This window comes from Oryx dammah, unplaced genomic scaffold (genome assembly GCF_014754425.2).
Source record: "Oryx dammah isolate SB20612 unplaced genomic scaffold, SCBI_Odam_1.1 HiC_scaffold_2, whole genome shotgun sequence".
NCBI lineage: Eukaryota > Metazoa > Chordata > Mammalia > Artiodactyla > Bovidae > Oryx > Oryx dammah.
The window spans coordinates 22,975,439-23,003,078 of record NW_024070186.1 but is presented as its reverse complement, the minus strand read 5'-3'; the positions used below and the strand labels follow the sequence as shown (position 1 = coordinate 23,003,078).

Here is a 27,640-nt window from a genome sequence, read left to right as displayed (position 1 = left end):
CTACATTTGATAGGGTGCTAAAACCTTGAGGGATTTTCACCAATTATAAAGCCATGGGCCCAGGACTGAAAGACACAAACAGAGGCACATATGTATTTTTTTTGCTTGACTTACCACCCAATTAAAGTAAGATGGGGAAGACGTTCTGTTCCTCATTCAAGTTCAAAACACAAGTTCATGCCACCCTCTATCCTAGAGATTCTCACAGGGGTGACTGTGCCCCCTAGGAAACATTTCACAAGGTCCGGGGACATCTGAGGCTGTTGTAACTTGAGGGGAGGGGATGTTCCTGGCATTTAGTGAGTAGAGGCCAGGGAGACTCCTAACACCTTACAACATACTGGATGGCTCCCCAAACTATGATCTGAACAAAAGTGTTAACAGTTTTCAAGGATGAGGAAAGCTGCTATACCATGTGAGGGAATATGTGTGTACATACATATGTTTTGGGCAGCTCCTCATGGTTTACGGGATCTTAGTTCCCCTACCAAGGATCAAACCTGGGCCCAGGGCAGTGAAAGCACAAAGTCTTAACTGTTGGACCACCAGGGAATTCCTGTGTGGGATATATATTTTAAGGCAGTGAGAGTATCTATTTTCCCACTATACCAAACCTTACTAACACACACACACTCTCACAGTACACCTTAATACATTAGGCTTGAAGGCCTAATGTTATCCAAGAGGACTTTTAAAACATTTACAAGTATTCAGGCAGGAGAAAAAGCAAAAATGAAATAACAATAAACGACTAGCCTCGGACCACCTCTACAATATCACAAAGGCAAGAACAGAAGACTTCAGACAACACTCATTGAGTTTTGCAGAAAACAGTTGTGACCATGAAGTTTTATACTCAACCAATACATCGTCTAAATGTGGAGCAACAGACATTTCAGGATAAAGCATGAACTCTGAAATTTAAGTATTGTGTAGAAAAGAAAATATTACTTGAAAATACACTTCACTCAACTGAGTGATAAATCAGAATGAAGAACGTAAGAATGGGAAAGCTGGAGGTGAGTGATAAAACCCATTTCAATGTACAGTTCTCTGTATTATTACTGTAAATGAGAATGAGAGAAAACAAATAACATAGCAAGAAAGGGGATACACGACAGACACAGTGGTTTCCTGTAGTTCAAAAAATCTTTCTATATAGCACTGTGCTAAAGAATTGAAAAATCTCAACATTTGAATGGTTTCCCTGAAAAGTGTAAATTATTAAAATGCGACACAGGAAAAAATTAAAAAAAACACCTTAAGGGATTAATTGTCAAGGTAGAATGAAAAAACTACTGAATTTTACATCAGAGAAATATTCCAAGACCAAAGACTTTTACGGAGGGGAGGGGGTTGTTTCAAACTTACAAGAAAAAGATACATCATGGTGTATTATCTGTCCCATGCATTCAAAATATATAAAACTGTCTAATTCATTTATGAAGTTAATAGTAAAACCATCTGCCAAAATGTGCCAATATAACAACAACAACAAAATTCACTTATTAATACAGACGTGAGCATCTGAATGAAAACACTACAAGCCAAATACAACATTCACTATGGTCAACTAATATTTATTCTAAACACTGAAAATATAGTTTTATATTTTTATTAACATTAATCAAAACTTCATGTCAATTGAGCAACAAGGGAAACATTATACTTATTTCAAAACATACTGATTATATTCTTCTCTACTTTTCTTTCAAGTAAATAATGCAATTTTTCTTTCTAGTTTTCTACTCTAAACCTATACTATTTTAATAATGAAACAATTAAAGTCAGTTCCAATAAAATTAGAAAGAAAATGAGCTTGTTTCCTATCACAAATGTTTTACACTTTTCTAGAAGATCAGGCCAAGGCAATGTGAAATGAAACAGAAATTAGAGATGTAACTACTAGAAAGGAAGAAAGAAATCATCATGGCTTTGGACAGTGTGATTAGAGACACAGAAATTGCAAAGAAACAACTGGAAAATATTCTGTAATTAGAAAAGAGAGTTCAGAAAAGTAGATCATTACAAAGGGGGCAGGGGGAAGAGCCTTCTTTAATACCAGAAATAACCAGTTTTTAAAATCCACTCACAACAGCAGTAAAAAATATCAAAAGCAAAGACACCAGAATAGCCCTAAATAGTGACACCAAAATGAAGAAAATTAAAAGCATTACTAACACATATAAAATAAGATTTGACAAAATGGGGAGACATGCTCCTGGATTAAGACTGAATGCAATCAATTCTCAAAATAACATAGAAGTCTAAAACATGACCAATCAAATTACCAGCAGCTGATGGTGGGAAAAAAGGCATTGTTCCAGAGAAGGGAAGGAAACCTGACCAAAATCTTCTAAGATCTTCTGGTAAAATGAATAAGCAAAGGAATTAAGAAAGTCTGTATAAAGAAGAATAAAGAGAGATGAACTCATCTAACCAGACTGTACCCTGTTTTATCACTGTTAGAATTAGAAAGCCCAGTGCTGCTGCGATCGTGGGTAAAGAGAACACAGAGCACAGCCCCAAGTACGCGTAAGAACTTAATAAATTACAGAGGAAGCAGTACAAGTAAATGGGGTAGAAATGTACTAGGACAATTGGCTATTGGAAAAAAAATTAAATTAAACTCTCACTCTATTACTATTTACTAAAATACATGCTAGGTGGATTGAAGAGTTGATATAAAAACTAAAACCATTTTAAACAGGACTATATCCATATATTACTTTTGAGATTTAATTATTCTAATGGTTTAATGAAGCAGTTAAAAAAAAAAGTAACAGAAAATACAACTGTAAATTTAACTGAAGGGCATTTTAAGCATAAAAGTCCTGGAGAGAGAGACGGTAAACTCAAAACATTCATTACATAAAAATTTAAAATTTCTGCTATTAAAAATCATAAGCAAAATGTAATTGCACACTGAGGTACTGAGACATGCTACAACCTTGAAAACATCATGTTAAATGAAAGAAGCTGGTTACAAAAGCCCATGTATTGTGTGCTTTCCTTTATATGAAATGTCCAGAATAGGCAAATCCATAGAAACAGAAAGGAGATTAGTGGTTTCCAGGAACTGCGGACAAGGGGAGGGGAAATGAAATGGGGAGAGACTGCTGGTGGGTACCAGGTTTCTTTTCAGGATGATGAAAATATTCTAAAACTGATCATGGTGATGGCTGTATAACTCTGTGAATATCCTAACAACCAATGAATTGTACACTTTAATGGGGTGAATTGTATGGCATGTGAATTATATCTCAGTAAAGCTGTTACTAAAAGCATAATGGCAAATAACCAATTGGGAGAAACATTTGTAACATATTTGAAGAAAGATTAATAATCTTGCTATATAGGGGACCCTTTGATAAGTAAAACTGTGACACCCTATTGGAAAACTGGGCGAAATCAATGAACAGACAATAAATGACTAAGAAACTAATGTGTCTATTCTATAAAGTTAGCAGAGATTTAAGGAACCATAATACTCAATGCAGAAGAAGGTGCCAGAGCAAAGGCAGTCTCATCTATGGTGGCAAAGCCTTCAACTGGAGACCGTGCTGGACGGCAACCTATAAATAAGCACCTAGACCCATCACCAAATCACATGCCCTTTATTTCACGTCCAGAAATCCGTCCTTAAGAAATAAGCACGGAGTGCCCAAGGATTTATGTATGAGGATGCTCATAGCATCATTATTTGTGGATATTCTGAATATCCACAAATTAGGATGAGCATAAGTGCTCAAAAAGGGAGAAATGGTTAAATAAATTATGGATCAGGCACAAGACTGAATATTATGCAGCCATTAAAAATGATGTTTTCAAATAAATTTAATGACAAGGAAAATGATCACAATGTAATGTTCAGTGGATGAAGGATATAAAATTGCTTACAATATGACCCCATCCACACAAAATGCTAGAATGAAATACACCAAAAGGCTGCAGAAATGATCTCTAGACGGTGGCATTCTGGGTGATTTTCATTTTTCTTTTTATTTCCCATATCTTCCATGTTTCCTACAATAGACATATTTTATTACTGTAATTCAAAAACAAAAAAAAATGATATTTTCCTGGAATATTCATCTACAGGCAAGTATTTGGGCAGAAGAATGAATAACTGCAATGCGAAAGCTGGCGTCTGCTTTGCACCCCCTCCCCACTGCCTTCCCTCCTCCCAGAGTCGCAGGGTAGAATCAGTTTTAAAGGCTCACCCCCATCCTGGAGGCAACTCCATCCTGCTCAACCAGCCTGGCTGTCTTAGACTGTACAGGCTGCTATAACAAAACACCACAGGTAGGTGAGCCTAGAATCCTGAGATCAAGGTACCAGCATGGTTGGATAAGAGCCTTCTTCCAGGCTGCAGACTTCCCAGTGTATGCTCACACAGCCAAGGAACACAAGAACTCTCTGGACCCATTTTTATAAGGTCACTAATTCCATCTGTGAGGCTCCTACCCTCATGATCCAATCTCCCCCCAAAGGCCCCACCTCCTAATTTCATTATCTTAGGGGTTAGAATTTCAACATATGCACCTGGGGAGGACACATTTAGACCACAGCCCTGCCTATGGAGCACTCCTATGCTCCAGCTCACTTAGGCTCTTATCTCTGGGGGTTGAGTCTCTCTGAGAATAATATAGCTGACAACATTGATGCATCTAAAGGAAAGCATTAATAGAATGTGGTGCCCAAAAATTTCATTTGGGTTTTCCCAAATGGGTTGCAGAAAAATCTGAATGAACTTTTTAGCCAACCCAATATTTATTCTAATAAGGAACATATAAAAAGCCAAAGAACCTTTAAAATTCAGTGATAAGAATGTGTCATAATTAAATAAAATGTGATATATGTTAATATATATTCCATTGTACTTAACTTGGTATGTGTATATATATGTGTGTGTATATATACATATGTGTATGTGTGTATATATATATATTATATATATACAGTCTATCATATAATGGAATATTATTATTCAACTCTAAAGAAAAAAGGAAATTCCACCATTTGGGACAACATGGATGAACCTGGAGGACATTATCCTAAGTGAAATAAGCCAGACACAGAAAGATAAATATTATATGATCTCACTTATATATAGTGGAATAATAGATATAAAAGCCAAACTCATAGTAACAAAGAGCAGAATGGTAGCCACAGACTGAGGTATGGAGGAGATCTAGAGATAAAAGCAAAATGGTAGTTACCAAGGGCTCAGGCTGGGGTTCATGGGGACCAATTGTTTAATGGGAAATATGTTAGTTGTGCAAAAGATGAAGGAAGAGAGCTGTGGACTGTAGGACGGTGATGGCTGCACAGCAATATGAATAAACTCAGTACCACTGAACCATACACTTAAACATAGTTAAGATGGTAAGATTTAAGTTAAGAGTATTTTGCCAAAATTTTTTAAAAGGATGTGTCAGGGTGGAATCTCAGTTCTGTGGAAGAGATGGGGAGGAATCCCCACTGAGCCCCAAAACCAGCTGCTGTGGGCAGCCCCTCCTCTGCTGGAGCCGAAGGCAGGAGTGTGGGGAATGCTTATGGGGCCCCCAGGTACTCTGCAGCACAGCACAGAGAGCCCCACTGTCATGGAGTGGAGCCTGGCATGGCTAAACCTTGGTAGAAAGGCAAGAGCCCTGGGAAGACACAAGTTCCGGCCTCACTGCCTCAGCCTCTCCAGGGGAGAGATTCAGCCTGGAATTCTGTCAGTTCCCCTCAGCTGGCACAATCCACTCCTGTCCAGTGCTGAGGAGGCAATGAGATCACACAAAGCCCACGTGCAACCCCTATCACACAGCGTCACTCAGAAAGCATTAAGAAATTGGCCTGTCATGGAAATAAGCCCTGTGTTTATCCAGCAGCTACTGGGCAAACTGAATGGGATGCTATTAGTGTCCTGGGCCGCTCGTGGACGGGCACACCATAGGAAAAGGCAGAACAACAGTAGCCAAGACACAGGGGAAATGGTGGTCACGGTGTAAGCAGAAGTTTCAAGAATCTGCTGAGGGGAGGAAGGTGACATCTGAGCTGGTCACTGAAGAAGGGAAGGAAGGCTGTTACAGCGGGAGCTCAGAGGCTCAGCAAGGGCCCCTAGGCAGGAGGAGTTTCAGATGTGCTAAGAGCCTCAGAGAACCTCCCGAAGAGGCCGGTCCTTGCTCAGCACCCCATCAAAGCAGCTGACAGGCCTTGCTGGTCACTCACTGGCACTGTTTCTTGGAGGACTCACCCCTCCACGGGTCTAAGTTGGGCAGAGTGTGGGGAGGATGGGGGGCTGCTGCTTGCCTGGAAGTGCCAGCACCCCTCATGAGCGGGGATTCACAGAACCTGTCCATCTGTCCAGACCCAGTTCAAGCACCACCTTCTGCCTCATAGCTTCTCTTCCCTCCACTGTCCTCCCAGAGGTCTCATCATATCCCATCAACTCACAGCCCAGGCACAGTGGACAAAGTTGGCAATGAGATGACCTCAGTGCGTCTGAATGTACGAAGGTCCCTTCTGTGCCCAGGCATTTATTCAGTCATTTATTCATTCAACAAACACATACTGACTGACCACAGTAGGCCAGGTCCTACTGTAGACTCGTGGGAATGCCACAATAGAAGACCCGTGAAAGACTTACTCCTTGACCCCAAGCTATTCAGCTTCGAGTAGATGAGACCAAGGAAAAGCCCAAGCCCCCTGAGCTCAGACATGGAAGGTAGAGAGAGCAGAAGGCTGCCGGAAAAGCAGTGATGGTGGTCTTCCACCAGGGTGCTGTGGGGCACCCCAGGGAGTTGATGGCATCTATGCTGGTGCTGGAACACCTGAGCAGGTGGCCTCCCCGGCCGATGCTGCACAGGCACCTGAATCTAAAATTAATCAGACAGCTCTGGCTGCCTGGGAAATACTGATTTATTGTTTCATTGTTACACACACACACACACACTCTCTCTATTTGCAATCCTTTTGTTCTGGGTTTTCTACACATTTAATTACCTCAGGATAAATCTGATTTCTCCTCATGGAAAATCTCTCTTTTGTTTTCTTTTAATTTCCCTTCCTTTCACATTATATTTGACAAAGTTGGGAAAGACATCAAGACTGATGAGCAATGAGGGCAGTGGGGAACGGGGTGGGGAATGCTGAAGAGCCATCACGGCTGTGAAGGGGGCGCCGGGTGATGCAGGCTGCCTCGGCTCTGCACCCAGAGCCATAAATTAGGAGAAGTGCCCTGGACTTATATTTAATTCAATAACAAATACTTACTCACATAAATATAACTTATTTTCATTCTGGGAGGGTAAGGCCTAAATTTAAACAAGCTTTCCCAGGCTGCCTGAGGAGAGTCTGCCAGTTCTGCCTCCTCCGCCCCCTCAAGCTTCAGGCCTTCAGCCGCCACTTGCGGGGAGGGAAGGGAGTCTTGCGCTGGCCCCAGCCCAGTAAGAGGAGGGTTGTCTGGGCATCTCTGTGATGAGCACAGTCCTGGCCAGAGTCCTGAGAACTAAGCACACAGACTCTCTGACGGGAAACACGTCAAGTGGATGGAATGACGGCTGTGCCTATGGAATAAAGTTTCTATTTCAAGCTTGAGGGAAGACAAGAAAAGCTATTGGTTTCCCTGGGAGAGTGGACACTGCCCCCAGGATTCTGGGCCTGGGCAGCGAGGATACTGCCCCCACCTGGCTGCCAGACCCTGGGCGGGGTAGGAGTCTGGACTTGGTTCTGCCTGGAATGGTTACCCCAGAACAAAAGACCTCAAACAGTTCTTTTAAATTCTGGCACCTCATGGAATCACCTGGGAAGATTTTAAAAATACTACAGCCCACTCCCATGGGGACCAATTCAGTCAGAAGGGCAAGGAAGGGGCACAGGCTGGCATCAGTGTTGGTTTAAAAGTTCCCCAGGCCTTTCTCAAGTTCAGCCAGGTTGAGAAGCCCTGGGTCAGCACATAGGGATGTGTGTTACCTGCTCTTGGAGGTATGCAGAGGCCACTGGGTCAGTGGTAAGCAGCCAGAAGTCCATTCCCAGTCCATTCCACCGGGCACTGAGATGCCCAGTGACAGCAGGAGCAGAGAAGCAGGCAGAGGGCAGCAGCGAGAACAGCACAGAAACCGGCAGATAGGAGCTACGGTTCTGCCCTCAGAAGGATGCAATCAGACTCCTGGCCCAAATGGGGTGGCTATGCAAAGGAGGAGTCAGGACCAGAGCCTGGGGTGCTGCCTGGGGGTTCTTAACACCCCCAAACACACACACACCTGATAACGCAGTACCCTTCATCCCTAAAGACAGAGGGTGAATCTGTGATTGGCAGTGACCAGCAATTCTCTCCCTCCATTAAATAAGAAGAAAGAAAAATAAAACCAGAAAGCAAAAACTAGAAGAAACAGTGGGTGATTCGCGCCTCTGTGAATGCTGGGTTCTGGGTAAGTTGTTACTCTTCAATGTCAAGACCTTACCTGACCCTTTACACAGGCCCACAGGGCACCGCCCATTTGGAACAGTGATCTGGAAGCTGGACAGGCATGTCTCCTCTACTGGTGTGAAAGCACCATGAGGGCACGTTTCCTAGTGTTTAGCACAGGGCTTCCCACCAGCACTGTGAATGTGAATTATGAATAACCCTTTACTGAATTATGAATGGGCATTTCTCCATCTTTGCCATGCATATAGTCTTCCTGCTAGAAGCAGCCTTCCTCTAAGAAACACCTGGTAAACTCAAAACTCAGCACCGCTCTTTCGAGTGGTGGAGGATTCTATTGCAAGCAATAGAAACTGTGGTTAAACGAAAGAAACAGAAAAGGGAGACAGACTTATGGAAAGTGAGGGAACAGTGCTCTGAACCCTCAGAAAGACTGGGCAGGAGACAAGGTAGCCTGGGCCACACCTGGAATGCATCTCGAGCTGCCTAGACATTCCTGATGACCCCTCGGCCCTGCCCACCAGCCAAACACCCAACGCAGCTGCATCTGCTGGGACTTAATGCTACTGCGAATGTTCCAAGTCGCCTAAACCTTTGAGAGCCTCCCTCAGAAGTCAAAGCCTTAGTGAGAGGCAACCAGGAGGCTGACCTGAGGCCCATCCGGTGCCCATGAACAAGCTCCCTGAGGAGGGAGGAAGACCTTGAGGCCCCTAAGAGTTCCTGAGGCTTTGCAGGTGAACATCCCCAGCCCTGCTTCACGCAGGAAGGAGTCTTCCATTTCTAAGTGGGTCCCCTCAACCCCTTCACCAGGCATGTGTCCCTGCAACATGGAATCCCATCTTGGAATTCCAGAATGACTTCATTCCATCAGACTTTAAAACTAGCTGAACTGAAGCAGGCATAAGCTCTCTTGCTTGATGTGTAACTGAGACAGTTCTACAATCTAGTGTTTACAACACACTTCATCCCTAGCCAGAAGGAAATGGTGGCAGTTGTACCATTAGCCTCTGGTTACCACGAGAGGCTGGGGACACTGTTTGGGGGAGACACTTGGGAAGAAGATAAAGCACCCTTAGAGAGCTAGGCTATTTCCAAGCTGTGGGCTAGGGGTGGAGAAGAGTGGACTGCTTGGCTGGAGCAGCGGTCTGCTCAAATTACTTTTCTTTCTTCTTGGAGCTTAGCCCCAGGCTTCTCAGAAGCCTGATGGCTAACACTTCCTCCTTTCCCCATCCCTGCTCTCACCCTAAGAATGTCGGTCCAAATCTGCTGCCAGCCCTCCTGTGTCCCCTGACACACTGACTCTGCAGCACGCTGCGGTGATTTGCCCATCACCCATCCTCCCGAAGGCAGCTGATTTCATAGCTGTCCCAATAAGGAGAGTGAGCATCACATCACTAGGCCAGGAGTTGGGTAGGGGAACCACAGGGATGGGCCACATGTGGGTTTGCATCACAGGTAAACCTTGGCACCTTCCTCAGTCCCCTAATAACTGTTACTAAGGTCCTGAGATGGGGGTTTATCATCATCTGTTCATAGTTTTAGGTAGAAACAAGGTTGGGTCTGTGACTCCCACTTCTGTTTCCTCAATGTTCCTTTCTCAGAAGTGGAGATGACAGCCTTCCTGAGTGGCATGGTCCTAAATGGGTAAAAATGGGAATGATTTGGGAGACCTAGGGTTTTCACTCTGAAGTGGTCACGTGCCACATCTACTATGATGCCATGGCTGGAAACTACCCTGGAGAAGGGAGGTTTTGGTCACCCTGAAGTACCTCCAGCCAGCCTCCCTTGCTTCTCAATAAAGCCCAGATATGCAAATAATAGTGCAGGCAATGATGGTGCACATGCTTTCACGTAGGGAGCTGAGTCAGCGAGTTTGGTGGTTTCAGAATTTCTCCTGGCTCACCACTTGCCAATAAAAGAGCTTCAGCAGAATAATGAGGTGAGGCTACCCCTGGGCTGAAGTGTATTCCCCCTGAGAGAGAGTTGGCTTGCAGTGGCCATAGCACTGAACAGCTCCAGCTCCAGGAACCTAGGCAGCAGGGACAGTGAGCCAGGTGTCCCCCATTAGACTTGTCAATTGCAAAAAAAAAAAGAAGAAGAAGAAAGTTGAACCTCATCCTGCCCTTGGCTTAGACAGAAAGGTGAAGAAATGTAAAGTTGTAGCTAAAGCTTTCTATCTCTAGCTAAATGCACAAAAAGAGTTTTTCCCTGTAGGAAGGAAAGAAAGATCAACTTTTACTAAAATAAACAGCCACCACATCAAAAGAAGCTGCCAGCCAATGCAGGAGACAGAGACGTGGCTTGATCCCTGGGTTAGGAAGATCCCCTGGAGGAGGAAACAGCAACTGCTCCAGTTTTGTTGGCTGGAGAACCCCATGGACAGAGGAGACTGGTGGGCTACAGTCGAAGGTCGCAAGGAGTTGGACAAGACTGAAGTGACTTAGCACATATACACTCACTACAAACTGCAGAGTAGAAAATGCATAGAAATTTGGAATAATATTGAAAGCTGACACAAACCTCCTCAGACTTTGGGCAAGATCTGGATTTCTCCAAAGGAAAGGCTGCCTCCTTGAAACACCCTCCGGCGTTCTGAGAGCCAAGGTGCAGGAGAACGTATGGGAAGCTGGGAAACACCCCCAAGATTGCTCGTCTCTCTTCTCTGTCTCTGCCTCCTCCTGTCCCCATCTCCAGGGTTACCAGGCTAAGGGGTCCTGGCTGGGAGAAACTTCGAGAAGAGAGTGTGGAGGAGGCAAGGAAACAGCCTCAATGGGTCCCAGCCCACGTTCCCAGTGACAGCAGGCTGGGCCCCATGCACCCACCAACAAAGCTTTGTCAGTACTCTGCAGACTCCAGGCTCAGAGCACCTGGAGCACACAGGACAAAGGCTTCCTGAATTAACGGCTTGACACTGCCACCTGAAAAAGCCAAAATACATCCCAAGGTCAAATCAAGACACATCCTGGTGAATCACCACCTCAAGGATAAAAGAGGAGTCCTCTGGACATCCAGCTGGAAAAAGGTGAATCTCCTTCAAAAGGTAAAAATCAGGCTCTCCCTAAACTGCCCACAGCCATGTTCAATGCCAGAAGACACTGAAAAAGGTCTACAATTCTGAGCGAAGGAATGGATGTCACCCATGTATTTTAAAGTCCGGCACCCCGGGCACACAAATAGGCAAGAGGCAAGAGAACCCAAGAATTCTCAAGAATGCCACATTTCAGGGAGCACAGCACCAGTGAGCTATGGGGGGAGGGCTGGGAAGGGGTCAGAGGACAGAATGTGATCAGCTAAGAAGTAAAACAGTTTAGAACCTGTCCATCAAAGTGCGGTTCTTGCAGCCAGCAGTGTGAGTATCCTAAAGGAGCTGGTTAGAAATACAGATCTCCCCACCTCAGACCTAGAGCCCCCAAATCTGCATTTTAACCAAATCCCCAAGGGATTCATATGTACTTTAATGCTTGAGAACGTTGCCCTGGAATATAGGAATGCCTGCTGGTGAAGGTCAGGCAAACAGCAGGTGAGCAGAAGGGAGCGCAGTACTGTAAACATCTTGGCCTGACAGCAAAGAACAGGATGCAAATGCTACAAACTTTATTGATGTAAAAATAGTAGCAAGAGAAATCCAGAGTCGGAACGAGGGGGGAAGGTGGCAGGAGACACTGTGAAATTTTAAAACTGGGACCAAGTCTCATCTTCTGCCCCCAAAATAACTAACTACAGAAAATTCTCTCGGAAATTGAAATAACTTGGAGGGAAGAAAACTATTTCTGAACTTCAGCAATTTTTGAAGTTTCAGTTTAATTTTTCTGTCTATTAAATTCAAATCAAACTAAACATATTGCTTTTAATTTAAAAATGTGTACAGTAAAATTCTATTTTTGTAAAAGTGTTTCAATTTACCTAATTAGCTATCACTCTATCAGAGAGAGAGAGAGAGAGCTGTGATAATGTTCACCAAATGTTAATTTCTTTTCCATGGTGGAATTTGAAGTAATTTCTTCTTTTTTTATTTTTTTTTTTGGGGGGGGGTACTTTTGTATGCTACTTGATTGAAAAAAACAAATAATGGGTTTGAATCAATTTCACAAAAGAAAAATCTCTTAAAAACAGATAATCAGAATTTCATAATCAGAAAGGTCTATCTTTGTTTTAAATAACAGATTTATGTTATATTCTAATTAGCTCTTAGGTTGTATAAATCTTAAAAAAAAATTAAAATGAGGCTAAAAGAAGTCATATTGGGAAATAAGCTGGCTAGAAATATAACTGCTCTAGGTCCACTTAACAGTTTTTCCATTACCGGGATATTAGAAAAACCTTACAATGCGTTCTGTGAAGAAGCTTCTCTGACAGTTCGCACACGCTCTGGATCTCTCCAGGGCTCTGTCCCCCCATGCCTGCCTGTGGCTGCAGCTCCAGCTGTGGCCAGTCCTGCGGGTCACCAGTCCCGGACCGAGTTCAGAGACCTGCCTTTGCTTCCCCATCCTCTGCTGCTCTCTGCAAAGCCAAACACAAGAGAGCCCACAGACTGCCTCACCTTGTCTGCACAATGGAACACCCATAGCTCTCAGAAATTACTGAGCCACACCGCAGACCATTTGTTCTTCATTTTGATGATCATCAGAATCGGTCCAGAAAAACGTAGTAAAAATGTAACAGCCTGGGCCCTACCCTCCTTCCAGGCTCCCAGGGGCCACGCATGCTCAGTGGCTGATCCTGATCCCCACCAATGTGGGAAGACCGATTGAGGCTCTGTACATGGGCTGGGGTATCAGTGAGTGTCCAGCCTTCCCAGATTCTGACTTGTGCAGCGGGGCTGAGGACCACTTCCCTCACCTCTGCTCCCAGACCTAATGAAGGATGTGGGTTCATGCTGCTCCCCTTCCCTAGGCAACATGGGGTTCTGTGAGTCTTCAAGAACGCGAAGGAAGGTCGGCCCATCCCCACGTGGACCCCAGCTGTCCAGTGAATGCCCTCATCCAGGTGTGTGACCTAGGTTTCCCCATCCTAGTTCAGTTCAGTTCAGTCACTCAGTTGTGTCCAACTCTTTGCAACCCCATGAATCGCCGCACACCAGGAGACACACTGAATTTTTACATAAGAAAGTTGTCTTTTAGATCAGTCTTGTCTATTCACAGATGAAACAACTGAAGACCAAGGGGCCAGGTGATGGCAAAGCCCCGCCTTGACCCAGACCTTCTTCACTTTCCCTGCACTTTTCAGATGGGGAACATGATGAGGAACATGACATTCAGACAGGAACATGATGAGACACCTTTTGAGGCAGATTATTTAACAGCTCATCATAGCAATCCCTTTCACCTCTCCCACTTGGCTGAGAGAAGATTCCACAGGAACTGAGACCCTGGAAAAATTTACCTGAGGTCTGGAGTCCCTGGGATTAGCCAAATCCTCTTTCTAGAAGCAGAACATGCCAGTAGACTCTTTGAAATCCATTCCATAATACAACGGAGGGACTTCCCTGGTGGTCCAGTGGCTAAGACTCTGTGCTCCCAATGCAGGGCCCTGGGTTCAATCCCCGGTCAGGGAACTAGATCCTACATGTTGCAACTAAGACCCAGTGCAGCCAAATAAACAATAATAACAGTAATATGATGGAGGCTGAGCTTTCCAAGGCCACGGGGTGCAGTAAAGAGCACACTCCCTGGAGCCAACACACTTGGCTTTCAACCCTGCAGGTATGACTCGGGGTAAATTACTTGACCATTCTCTGGGCTTCCATCTCCTCATCTGTAAGATGGGAATAATAGCTACACTACATCTGCCTCTTAGGATGTGTGAGAATGAAATGATTTCACATATGCATAGGACAGTGTCTGACACACAGTAAGCACTATATATAGTTCTGTTATTCCTAGACTCGAATTATACCTACATGTCTGTATGCAACCACCCTTCTATCCTTTTGCAGTTCCACATAACAAGTCAATACTTTCGCCCAAGTGCCCCCTTCCATCTCACAACCTACTTGTTCCTTGGTAGTCAGAACTTAGGCACTAATAGAAGCTTTCCTGTTTTGTCCCCCAGCTCTCCCCACAGGCCCCATCATCCTGATATCAGCAGAGCCCCTGAGCCCCTCATAATTTCACCATAGGCATGATACTTGGCTGAGACCTCAGCCGTTGCATCAGTAATAATTCTGTTAAATAACTGTATCCTGTCAGCCTTGAGAAATGGGATGTCGCCACCTGGCACTACCCTTCGTCCTGACCTAATCAGCACTGTAATCCACAGAGTGGAGGGGAAATGTTTAATGGAATGTATATCAAATCGGGAAGTGACAGAAAGCTGGAAGAAATTACGTGAAATGCTGGTGAGTGAGTTAAGATTCACTCAGACTGATCATGGGGGTTTGGAATTTTGGATTGAAGCCAAGAGAAGGTGATCTTTAGACAGGACAAATGTATGTTATAAATCAAGATGCCTTGGCTCTGGAGCTAACTGTTTGAAGAAGACCAAATCGTGCTAGGTGGTACATGCTTCCTGCATGGACCCAGAGTACGCTGCATCCTGGAAAGGGCCAGCCCACTGTCCTCTGAACTGAGGAGGTGTCTTCCTAAGAATTCTATACTGTTGAAGAAGCCACAAGGTAATAATAATATTAGTGACGGCAATTTGCAAGTAATTCATGTATTCTTGGAGTCATTCACCAGCATTTATCAGGCTCTATCTTTGCAAGTAACTGACCCAAAAGCTACTCAAATAAGAACTACATTTGTTCTGGTTCTTCAGAGGACCCTAGATTACAGGTTGGAAAACCAGGAGGTACATTTGATGGAAAGTAAGTTTCCCAGGAATCAGGAAGGAGTGAGCTTGCTGTCAGGAGCTGTGTGCAGACTCTCCAGGTTGGGAAGGGAGCACACCAAGGACTCGCTGTACTGGGCAGCTGGACCTGGTAGGTCCTCTTCCGAGGTGCATTCTATGGTCCATGAGTCACATGAGAAAGCTAAAGCAGAGGGTAGAGGGAGGCTGGGGAGGGGTAAAGGAGCCAGAAGTTCTCCTTTCACACCAGCCAGCCACCGTTGTGCCTCTAGGCTGCTCCTGGTCTATTTCCATCTTGACCTGGGACCAAGGTGACTCCTGATCCAGGGAGTCTCTGACGCTCACCCCACATGTGGCATAACCAATTCAGAGAAATGCAAATTAAATCCACATGGGGTCCCATGTTTCCGCTGTCAGGGTGGCAAAGATCAAACTGTTTGACATCATAATGTGGCTGGTATCAAACCAACCACATATCTCATGAGTCAGAGCATTGCCTAGTCCAATCTTTTGAAAGAAAATTTGGCATCATATATCAAAATGCAGGCTAAAATTGAAGAAAGTAGGGAAAACCACTAGACAATTCAGGTAAGACCTAAACCAAATTCCTTATGATTATACACTGGAGGTGACAAACAGATTCAAGAGATTAGATCTGATAGAGTGCCTGAAGAACTATGGACGGAGGCTTCTGACACTGTACAGGAGGCAGTGACCAAAACCATTTCCAAGAAAAAGAAATGCAAGAAGGCAAAGCACTTGTCTGAGGAAGCTTTACAAATAGCTGAGCAAAGAAGAGAAGTGAAAGGCAAAGGAGAAAGGGAAAGATATATCCAACCTAAAGCAGAGTTCCAGAGAATAGCAAGGAGAGATAAGAAAGTCTTAAGTTAACAATGAAAAGAAAAGAGTAAGAAAACAGAATGGGAAAGACTAAAGATCTATTCAAGAAAATTGGAGATACCAAGGGAATATTTCACACAAGTTCAGTTTAGTCGCTCAGTTGTGTCCAACTCTTTGCAATCCATGGACTGCAGCATGCCAAGCTTCCCTGTCCACCAACAACTCCCAGAGCTTGCTCAAACCCATGTCCATCGAGTCGGTGATGCCATTCAACCATCTCATCTTCTGTTGTCCCCTTCTCCTTCCGCCTTCTTTCCCATCATCAGGGTCTTTTCCAATGAGTCAGTTCTTCGCATCAGATGGCCAAACTATTGGAGCTTCAGCTTCAGCATCAGTCCTTCCAATGAACATTAAGGACTGATTTCCTTTAAGATTGACTGTTCTGATCTCCTTACAGCCCAAGGGACTCTCAAGAGTTTCATCCAGCACCACAGTTCAAAAGCATCAATTCTTTGGCGCTCAGCTTTCTTTATGGTCCAACTCTCACATCCATACATGACCACCGGAAAAACCATACCTTTGACTAGACAAACCGTTGTTGGCAAAGTAATGTTTCTGCTTTTTAACGTGCTGTCTAAGTTGGTCATAGCTTTCCTTCCAAGGAGCAAGCATTTTTAAATTTCATGGCTGCATTCACCATCTGCAGTGATTTTGGAGCCCACGAAAATAAAAGTTTGTCATTGTTTCCAATGTTTCCCCATCTATTTGCCATGAAATGATGGGACCAGATGCCATGATCTTGGTTGTTTGAATGTTGAGTTTTAAGCCAGCTTTGTCATGCAAAGATAGGCACAATAAAGGACAGAAAGGGCAAGGACCTAACAAAAGCAGAAGAGATTAAGAAGCGGTGGCAAGAATACACAGAAGAACTGTACAAAAAAGGTCTTAACGACCCAGATAATCATGATGATGTGGTTACTCACCTAGAGCCTGACATCATGTAATATGAAGTCAAGTGGGCCTTAATAAGCATTGCTATGAACAAAACTAGTAGAAGGGATGGAATTTCAGCTGAGTTATTTCAAATCTTAAAAGATGATGCTGTAAGTGCTGCACTCAATATGCCAGCCAATATGGAAAACTCAGCAGTAGCCACAGGACTGGAAAAGGTCAGTTTTTATTCCAATACCAAAGAAAGGCAATGCCAAAAAATGTTCAAACTATTGCATAATTGCACTCATTTCACATGCTAGAAAGGTAATGCTCAAAATCCTTAAAGCTAGGCTTCAACAGTTCATGAACTGAGAACTTCCAGATGTACAAGCTAGATTTAGAAAAGTCAGAGGAACCAGAGATCAAATTGCCAGCATCCACTGGATCATAGAAAAAGCAAGAGAATTCCAAAAAAAAAAAACACCTATTTCTGCTTCATTGACTACACTAAAGCCTTTGACTGTGTGGATTACAACAAACTGTGGAAAATTCTTAAAGAGATGGGAATACCAGACTGCCTTACCTGTTTCCTGAGAAATCTGTATGTGGGTCAAGAAGCAACAGTTAAAACCAGACGTGGAACAATGGACTGGCTCAAAATTGGGAAAGGAGTACATCAAGGATGTATATTATCACCTTGCTTATTTAACTTATATGCAGAGTACATCATGCAAAATGCTGGGCTGGAAGACCCACAAGCCGAAATCAAGATTGCTGGAAGAAATATCAGCAACTTTGTAGATATGCAGATGATACTACTTTAATGGCAGAAAGTGAAGAAGAACTAAGGAGTCTCTTGGTGAGGGTAAAAGAAGAGTGAAAAAGCTGGCTTAAAATTCAACATTCAAAAAACTAAGGTCATGGCATCCAGTCCCATGACTTTATGGCAAATGGATAGGGAAAATGTGGAAACAGTGACAGAATTTCTTTTCTCAGGCTCCAAAATCACTGTGGATGGTGACTGCAGCCATGAAATTAAAAGACACTTGCTTCTTGGAAGAAAAACTATGACAAACCTAGACAGTATATTAAAAACAGACGTCACTTTGCCAGTAAGGGTCCATAGAGTCAAAGCTATAGTTTTTCCAGTAGTCATGTATGGATTGGCGCTTAAGTTCCAATACTTTGGCCACCTGATGCTTAGAGTCAACTCACTGGAAAAGACCCTGATGCTGGGAAAAATTGGGGGTACAAGGAGAAGGGGGTGTCAGAGGATGAGATGGTTGGATGGCATCACTGACACAATGGACATGAGTTTGAGCAAACTTCAGGAGATAGTGAAGGACCAGGAAGCCTGGCGTGCTGCAGTTCATGGGGTCACAAAGTTGGACATGAGTTAGCAACTGAACAACTAGATTCAAAATTTTAAATGCACACACTCCCTCTCTGTAACTCCATTTATCATACAGATATACTGTGTTCCTACAGAGTGCTCTATTGTAAAAGGATGCTCCCTGCAGCATTCTGTTCCTTTTAAGACTTCAGCAAAACATTACTATCTTCCCTGTCTTTCTACTGTCATTAAATACATTCACCAAAACACACACACACACACACACACACACACACACAGCAATTACAAATACATTCTCAATATTGCACAACTATCCCTACTATCTATACCTGAAACATTTTCATCATCCCCAAAATAAAACAGGGTTCCAAGGTGCTGCTACTTGTAAAGAATCTGCCTGCCAATGCCAGAAGCACAAGAGATATGGGTTTGATCCCTGGGTTGGGACAATCCCCTGGAGTAGAAAATGGCAATAGGTCCCGCCTACACAAACTTCAGGTCAGTAGCTCTGGGATAAGGAACAACATAAAACTTTGTATCCATTAAACAATACCTCCTCACTCCCCTTTCCCTACCCTCCCAAACCTCTATTCTCTTTTATCTTTATGAATTTCCCTATTCTACACAATTCACACAAATGGAATCATAAACATGCGTCCTTCACTCAACATGCTGTATTCAAGGTCCACCCATGTTGTCATATGTATCAACATTTCATTCCTTTTTATGACGGGATTATTATCCATTTTATGGATATACCATATTTGTTTATCTGCTCATTTCCTGATGGCCATGTGGGTTGTTTCTGCCTTTTGGCTCCTGTACAAGTGAGTAAATACTGTTATAACCATGTTTGCATGAATATCTGTTTGGGTCTCTGCTTTCAAATCTTTTGTGCAGCATGTTTTCATGGTAAAATAAAAATGAGTAGAAACAACCAAAGAAACTATTAATAGGGTATTAGTTGAATAAGTTATTATACATCCACGCAGTAGAATTCTATGCAACCCTTTAGAATGAGGCAGGCTTATGAGTCTTGGTATGGAGCCACTTACAAGATAAATTATCTCAAAGAAGAAGAAGGGGATGTGGAGGGCTGCGCGGTGGTGGGGGGGACAGGGGACAAGGAGGGGAGAGGAAACAGAGGAAGACCAGTAGCACCATGGACAGTGATGCGGCAGAAGGAACTGAGGGCATGCCTGATTCTTAGACTGTCTCTAGAAGGTTCCATGGAGCCAGTAAGAGCAGTATTCTGAGAGGCCATGAGACCCAGGGTTAGCAGTGAAGGAAGGCTTACTCTTTCCTATAGGCCCTTCATCCTGTTGGAAATATCTTAATGAACTGAATGGTTTGCCTTCTGAAAATCTAATCAATATTTTTTTAATTGTTATGTGATCTCTTCAGATTCTGGGTTTGGTCATGGGCCCAGCAGAAGGTGGGGACGTGTGACAACCAGGAGGCTGCAGAGCAGCCCTGACAGTGGAAGGAAAGGGCCCTCTTTATATCTACCATTTCGGGCCCTGGAAACATGGCGGCTGCAGCCCCATCTTCCAGCACTGAGCTCACTACCAAAGCCTCCCCAGTGCCTGTGGCCTCTCACTTCTACTCCCCCTGCTCCTCCTTTTCTTCCTCCTCTCCCTGGAAGAGTAACTTTGAGAGCTGCAAGGTGAAAGATGTGGTCTCATCCCACCAGAACGGGAGGCTGTGCAGTGAGGCATCAAAGCTGCAGGGACACCCTGTGCTGAGGAGGTCATGCCCCACAAGGAGAGGTCTCTTCACCCTCTTCTGGGCTGTACATGTCAAAAAGGTGCCAACAGAACAGACCTCACAGGATGATAATCAAATCATATTTGGAAACGAGATAAGGAGGGGAGTCAGAACAAAAGCCTGTGAAAAGAAAAATAAGGTGAAAGTTGCCGAAATTGGTGTTCTGTATTCTAAGGCCTGCCTGGCTCCTAGCAGGGTTTGAGATTAGTGTTGATAATAGCCTCACCATAGGACCACAAAAAATCAATGGAACTGGGACTCAGGCAGGATCCATTTATCTTCTTGGGGTGAAATAGAAGGTGTGATTTTAAAACGACAAATTATACTGAATGCGTGTAATTGATGTGCGTACACAGAACCAGGCAAGGAAGGCCAACTGCACACAATTGCACGATATCAGGCATTATTCTCATCAAGAGTTCCTTATAACAATGCCAACCCCAGGGCACGATTCAAGTGCTCTGGAGAGTGGTACTCAGAATTGAGTTCTAGAATATGCTGCATTATTTTTGCATGGTTAATTATTTGTTTGAAAGGGCACTGAAGAATACCGAAAGGAAAATTAATTTGCAAGTTCTGGTTTATCATGAAACGGCTTGGTTGAGACAAGACTCCAGACTCACTCCATGCATCCCTTTACCTCTCCTTTCAGTGGGCTGTCTGCCCCTTGGGTGAACTGTCCCCCTTAGTTTAAAGGCTTTATTTCTGTGAGTTTCCTTCATTGAGCTATATGTACATTCTCATGGGCACGGATGATTGCCTGATCATCTTCTGGAAATCAGATAAATGCTTTATTTATTAATTGATTAATTAGTTAATTGAGATCTTGTTTCTCAACTCAAGAAGACTATCATAAGCACAAGTTCAGAGCTGAGTCTTTCACAACCACGCTGTCAGCTGGGTCCAGCTGACAGTGGTAAGCCAGTCCAGTTGAAGAGCTCAAGTTTGTCCTTGACGAGGTAAATTAGCAGAGAGGAGTGGGGAGGGGCACAGAGGCTGTAAGCGGAACCACTACCCGGTGTCTGGAGATCAGTGAACCAGAACAGGGACATCTCCATGGAGGTTTACTGTGTGTCCTCCACCCACATACTTCATATCTATGGAGACAAGTATGGAGCCATACCCCACAACACCTGAAAGGGGAGGGAAAAGGAGAGCCTCCCTCCTGACTTAAAGCCACTTCCTGCAAGCTTTCCTCAAGCCTCCTGGAAAGACAATCAATGTTAGCACTGGGCACAAGGCCACCTGAAGTGAGATGCTTTCAAGGCTCTCTTGTGGTGCCACCCAAGGTTGCCTCTAGAGGCTTCTTTTGACCCCAGGCTGGGCTGGCAGGCTGCCGGCAACACTTTCATCTTTGTTTTTCACACCAGGCCTTCTGTGCCCCGCCCCTCCCCCTTCCCTGCAGCCTACTGCTCCTCCTGCAGTAGGAAGGCAGAGAAGAGGGCACCCCCTCCTCTGTCCTTGCCCCCTAAGGCATCTCTGTCACAGCCCCGTCTCCCCCCCACCTCCCACCAACACACACACACACACACCTGCACCTCCCTCGCCCTTGGAGCCTCCTGCATGCAGAGAGAGCAGCTCTCACCTTCCAGGGGTTCTCAGACCAGCCTCCCCTCCACTCCTCTCATTCTCCTTCTCAGGTCAGACTCACACTGGCTTTGGATCCTACTCCTCCTGTCTTGCAAATTGCTCTTTCTAGTCACAGTCTCCTTCCCCCAGGATATAAAGCTGATCAGATCTTCCCGGTTCCAACAACAGCAACAACAGTCACCAAAACAAAAAACCCTTCTGGCATGCTGATTTCCCCTCAAGCCCTCGTTTTTACTCTTTTTCACTTTTCCTTTTAAAATCTGTTCAGAACTGCTTCCACTTCATCAATCTACGCAGCCATTCAACTACGGAAGGGACTGTTTCCTTCAGGCTTCTGAAACTAAAGGTCACCAGTGACTGACCGCTTTACCCATCGCCCTTCTCAGCCCTGTGGCAACCCTGCCAGCCTGGACCAGTCGGCCTGCCAGCCCTCTCCCAGCCAGCCCTCTCCCAGCCAGTTCTCTCCCACCCAGCCCTCTCCCACCCAGCCTTCTCCCAGCCAGCCCTCTCCCAGCCAGCCCTCTCCCAGCCAGCCCTCTCCCACCCAGCCATCCTCCTCTGGTCTCTCCTTCCTGGCTTATCTTCCTCCTGCTGCTGTATGTCCCTCAAAGCTTAGCATTCTCTCTCTCTCTCTGGTCTCTATCTTAGCAATCATATCCCAGTTTAATTAAAAAAAAATTCTATTAAACTTGATGAATAAGACTCTGTTAGACACTGTTGATGTAGTGTTGAATTATAATTCTTTCCGAGAGCTGACAGACAAATGCAGGCAGGGTAGGGTGGGGAGAAGGGTGTAGACAGATAAATAAATGATTTAACACACTACATTTAAGAAGACATGTATACTATCATGTAAGAAAGTCGCCAGTCTAGGTTCGATACAGGATACAGGATGCTTGGGGCTGGTGCACTGGGATGACCCAGAGAGATGATATGGGGAGGGTGGTGGGAGGGGGGTTCAGGATTGGGAACTCATGTACACCCGTGGCGGATTCATGTCAATGTATGGCAAAACCAATACAGTATTGTAAAGTAAAAAAAATAAAAAATAAATAAAAACTGAAAAAAAAAAAAAGAGAGAGAAGACTTTCTGGCTCAAAATGTGGATGACAGCCCAAGGCATGCACAATTTTTCAGGAAAACTTTCATGATGTCAGGAAAATGTTGAAAACTTACAACAACCTTTCTTCAAGCTAATACTAGCAGATAATCTGTGTAAGGATGAGGGAGGGGATACTCTACATCAAGAGAAAACACACCTGGGCTTAGAACAGGCTCACCAGACTGTGCTGCCTGAAGCAGAGGATTGCCTGAGAAAAAAGGTAATAAGATCTACCTGCTGCCCTCCCCTGAGACCTAGGACCACTACCACTGAGGAACTGGGCTGTGCTGGCAGTGAAGGAAGTTTTCATTTCTTGCCCCCCACCCTCAGTCTCTTCCCTAACCCAGAAAACATCCAGATAGAACATAGCTATCCAAGGTCTACAAGTGACATCATGCATCTGAAAGCTGTGGGCTGAGGGGAAGAGCACTTCTGGGAACAGGTAAGGAGAGTAACACCCAGAAGTGAGGCAGGCAGGGAACTGTACTTTTCATACATAACATCAGACTAGAAGAACCAAAGAACCAGATGCTGCAGGTCAAAGGAATGTGCCACCTAGGCAGAGATACATCATGGGAAGCATTTTATATGTGAGAAAGTGGACAGGGACCTGTACATATCCATCTTCCCAGCTGGTGCAGACACAAAAGGTGCAGACAAAAGAAGTCACCCTGGCAGAGGGCTGACATGGAGTCCCAGGATGGGCCTCCCTCGGAATTGAATGGACACAGGTTCTCAGGACAGGCCTCTCACCCAGTCTGTGGAACCTCACTAAGTCTCACCAAAGTCTATCATGCTTTCAATTACAAAGGGAAAACCACACAGCCCAAGAATGAGCACATCATTCTGTTCAGCCAGAGGAAGAGCATACCTCTAAAACTGAGATACTGCAGAATTCAGAAGAAAAATTCAGGAAACCATTTACTTTTTCAGGAGAGTATAAGAAGTTTGGTTTCTAAGAAAGAGGAACAAAAAAAAGTGATCAACAAGATGAAATGAAAGGGAAGATGGATTCAAAATGAGAGGATAGCAATAGCAGGAACAAAGCCACTTTGTAGGCAGGGGAGAGTAGCAATCAAGCTTCAAGATATCAAGTCAGTAACACAGAAAACAAATGTGACAGAAATCCAGACAACATGGCAGAAGGTGAAAGATTTGGCAAATGGAGAATGAAGAACCACATGTAGATAATGAAGACTCCTAAAATAGAATCCACAACAAATGAAGCAGAAGAGAAATGAGAGATATAATGTAATAAAATGTTACTGAGCTGAAGATAAAGGCCTGTGTGTACAGACAGATGGGCTCACCAGGCAAAGTCAGCAAAAAAGAGATCCTAGACGCATCACGGAAAATAATAAAGATAATATCGAAGAGAGAAAGCAGGCTGCTTGCAGGTTGAAAAGTTGGCTTCAGATATCTCGGTGACACAGAGCAGATCTGAGAGCAGAAAAGAATGTGGGCCGTGGTGAAGAGGGCCTTTCCAGTCAAGGGAAAGAGTGAATTACTCAGGCTACGAGGAAAAGACACAAGTCACCTACTGGAAAACAAATTAAATCCCTACTTTATACCAAATCCCCAAAATGAATCCCTACTAAACTAATATTTAAATGAAAAATTGAGCCATAAAAGTAATATGGTAAAACACAGATGAATATTTGTATAACTTTAGAGTCAGGAAGAACTTTCAAAGGAGGAACTGAAGGGAAAACACTTAAGAGAAAACCTGATAGACTGAACTACATAAAAATTTTAAGGTTTGCTGCAAAAATACTGTTCTAAATCTAATTACAAATTTAGGAAAAATGAAATATATATGACAAAGGTTCATATCCTTCAAATCAATAGAAAAATGGATTAAGTATAAAAACAGGCAATTCACAACAGAAGAAATACAAACAAATATTTAGTCCAACTGGCAATCAAATTTAAAAATCTAAAATCAAATAAATAAGACATCATTTTCTGCTGTCAGCATAACACAGATTAAAAAGAATTACAATGAGCATTGCTGGAAACAGTCGAGGTCACTTATGGGCAGCCACACTATGAAGGGTACACCAGTATAGCATACCTGAATGGCAAATGGGAATTTTACTAGAAACCTTAAAAATGGGAAAAAGTTTAATCCAAAAATTCTACATACTGAAATTTATCTTGAGAATATCCTCCATTAAGTTATCAAAAATATGTGCAACAAGGAATTTCATTAGGACATGGAACAACAGACTGGTTCCAAATAGGAAAAGGAGTACATCAAGGCTGTATATTGTCACCCTGCTTATTTAACTTATATGCAGAGTACATCATGAGAAACACCAGGCTGGAGGAAGCACAAGCTGGAATCAAGATTGCCAGGAGAAATATCAATAACCTCAGATATGCAGATGACACCACCCTTATGGGAGAAAGGGAAGAAGAACTAAAGAGCTTCTTGATGAAAGTGAAAGAGGAGAGTGAAAAAGTTGGCTTAAAGTTCAACATTCAGAAAACTAAGATCATGGCATCCAGTCCCATCATTTCATGGCAAATAGATGGGGAAACAGTGGAAACAGTGGCTGGCTTTATTTTGGAGGGCTCCAAAATCACTTCAGATGGTGATTGCAGCCATGAAATTAAAAGACGCTTACTCCTTGGAAGGAAAGTTATGACCAACCTACACAGCATATTCAAAAGTAGAGACATTACTTTGCCAACAAAGGTCCATCTAGTCAAGGCTATGGTTTTTCTAGTGGTCATGAATGGATGTAAGAGTTGGACTATCAAGATAGCTGAGTGCAGAAGAATTGATGCTTTTGAACTGTGGTGTTGGAGAAGACTCTTGAGAGTTCCTTGGATGGCAAGGAGATCCAACCAGTCCATCCTAAATAAGATCAGTCCTGCGTGTTCATTGGAAGGACTGATGTTGAAGCTGAAACTCCAATACTTTGGCCACCTGCTGCAAAGAGCTGACTCATTGGAAAAGACCCTGATGCTGGGAAAGATTGAAGGCAGGAGGAGAAGGGGACGACAGAGGATGAGATGGTTGGATGGCATCACTGACTTGATGGACATGGGTTTGGGTGGTCTCTGGGAGTTGGTGATGGACAGGGAGGTCTGGTGTGCTGTGATTCATGGGGTTGCAAAGAGTCAGACACAACTGAGCAACTGAACTGAACTGATAACAGCAGGAGAAAAGAATAAAAATGTCTAGATGTCTCAGCTTAGTGAATAAGTCACCAAATTTAATAAGACAAGTGTTAACATTATAACATAGGTACTCATTGATATGAAGGAGGCAAACTCTATACTATGAAAAAAAGTCAGAAAAGTATATGGCACCATTTTTGATGAAAGAAATATACACACACACATACACAAAATATTAGCAGTAATTACATCAAGAAGTTATGGCAAGATATAGATTATATCCTTTATGTTTAGGCATATTTCTACTTTTTGCATTATGGATATGAATTGTTTTTTTTTTCAAATTTGCTTTAATATACAATTTTAAAATGCCCAAGAGTTAATTACTGGGTCATATGATAAGGGCATGTATAGTTTTGTAAGAAACAGTGATAATCTTTTCCAAAGTGACTGTGCCATTTTACATCCCACTGGCAATGTATGAGTGATTCATTTTTGCCACATCCTTTCCAGCATGTGGTGTTTATTTTTAATTTTAGCTATTTTGAGAGGTGTCTAGTGACATCTCATTGTGATTTTTATTGGTATGTCCCTAATGACTAATGATGTTAAGCACCTTTTCACATGCTTGTTGGCCATCTGTAGAAAAATGAAAACTTATGTTTATACAAAAGCCTGACGATGAATGTTCATAGCACCTTTATTTGTAATTGCCCCAAACTGGAAATAACCCAGATGTCTTGCAACAGGTGAATGGTTAAACAAACTACAAGTCAGTCATCTCTCAGAGGATTGGTTCCAGGACCCCCAAGGATAGCAAAAGGTGTGGATGCTCAAGTCTCTTACATAAAATGGCCTAGCATTTGCATTTAACCTACACACACCCTCTTGTGTACTTTAAACTATCACTAGGTTACTAATAATACCTCAGTTCATTTCAGTTGCGTAGTCATGTCTGACTCTTTGTGGTCCCATGGACTGCAGCACACCAGGCCTCCCTGTCCATCACCAACTCCCGGAGTTTACTCAAACGCATGTCCATTGAGTCGGTGATGCTATCCAGCCGTCCCATCTCCTCTCGTCCCCTTCTCCTCCCGCCTTCAATCTTTCCCAGCATCAGGGTCTTTTCAAATGAGTCAGTTCTTCTCATCAGGTGGCCAAAGTAGTGGAGTTTCAGCTTCAGCGTCCATCCTTCCAATGAATATTCAAGACTGATCTTTAGGATGGACTGGTTGGATCTCCTTGCTGTTCAAAGGAGTCTCATGGGTCTTCTCCAACACCTCAGTTCAAAAGCATCAATTCTTCAGCACTCAGCTTTCTTTATAGTCCAACTCTCACATCCATACATGACCACTGGAAAAACCAGAGCCTTGACTGGACGGACCTTTGTTGGCAAAGGACGTCTCTGCTTTTTACTAAGCTGTGTAGGTTGGTCATAACTTTTCTTCCAAGGAGCAAGTGTCTTTTAATTTCATGGCTGCAGTCACCATCTGCAGTGATTTTGGAGCTCAAAAAATAAAGTCTGTCCCTGCTTCCACTGTTTCCCCATCTATTTGCCATAATCTTAGTTTTCTGATCTTATAATACCTAATACAGTGTAAATGTTAAGTAAATAGTTGCCAGTGCATGGACAATTCAAGTTTTACTTTGGGGGACTTTCTGGAATTTTTTCCCTAATATTTTTTAATGTAATATGTTTATTGAGAGAATTAATAAAACTGAA

At 43.6% G+C, this 27,640-nt stretch overlaps 1 protein-coding gene and 1 non-coding gene across 2 annotated transcripts in view; one reads left to right on the top strand and one right to left on the bottom strand.

Annotated features, from left to right (window-relative positions):
* The window catches only part of EPHB1 (EPH receptor B1), a 455,697-nt gene that overhangs the window by 224,645 nt on the left and 203,412 nt on the right, over positions 1-27,640 (bottom strand). The gene's annotated exons all lie outside the window — the stretch shown is intronic.
* TRNAG-CCC lies at positions 13,899-13,970 on the top strand. The gene has a single exon. It is a non-coding gene; the product is annotated as a tRNA-Gly (tRNA).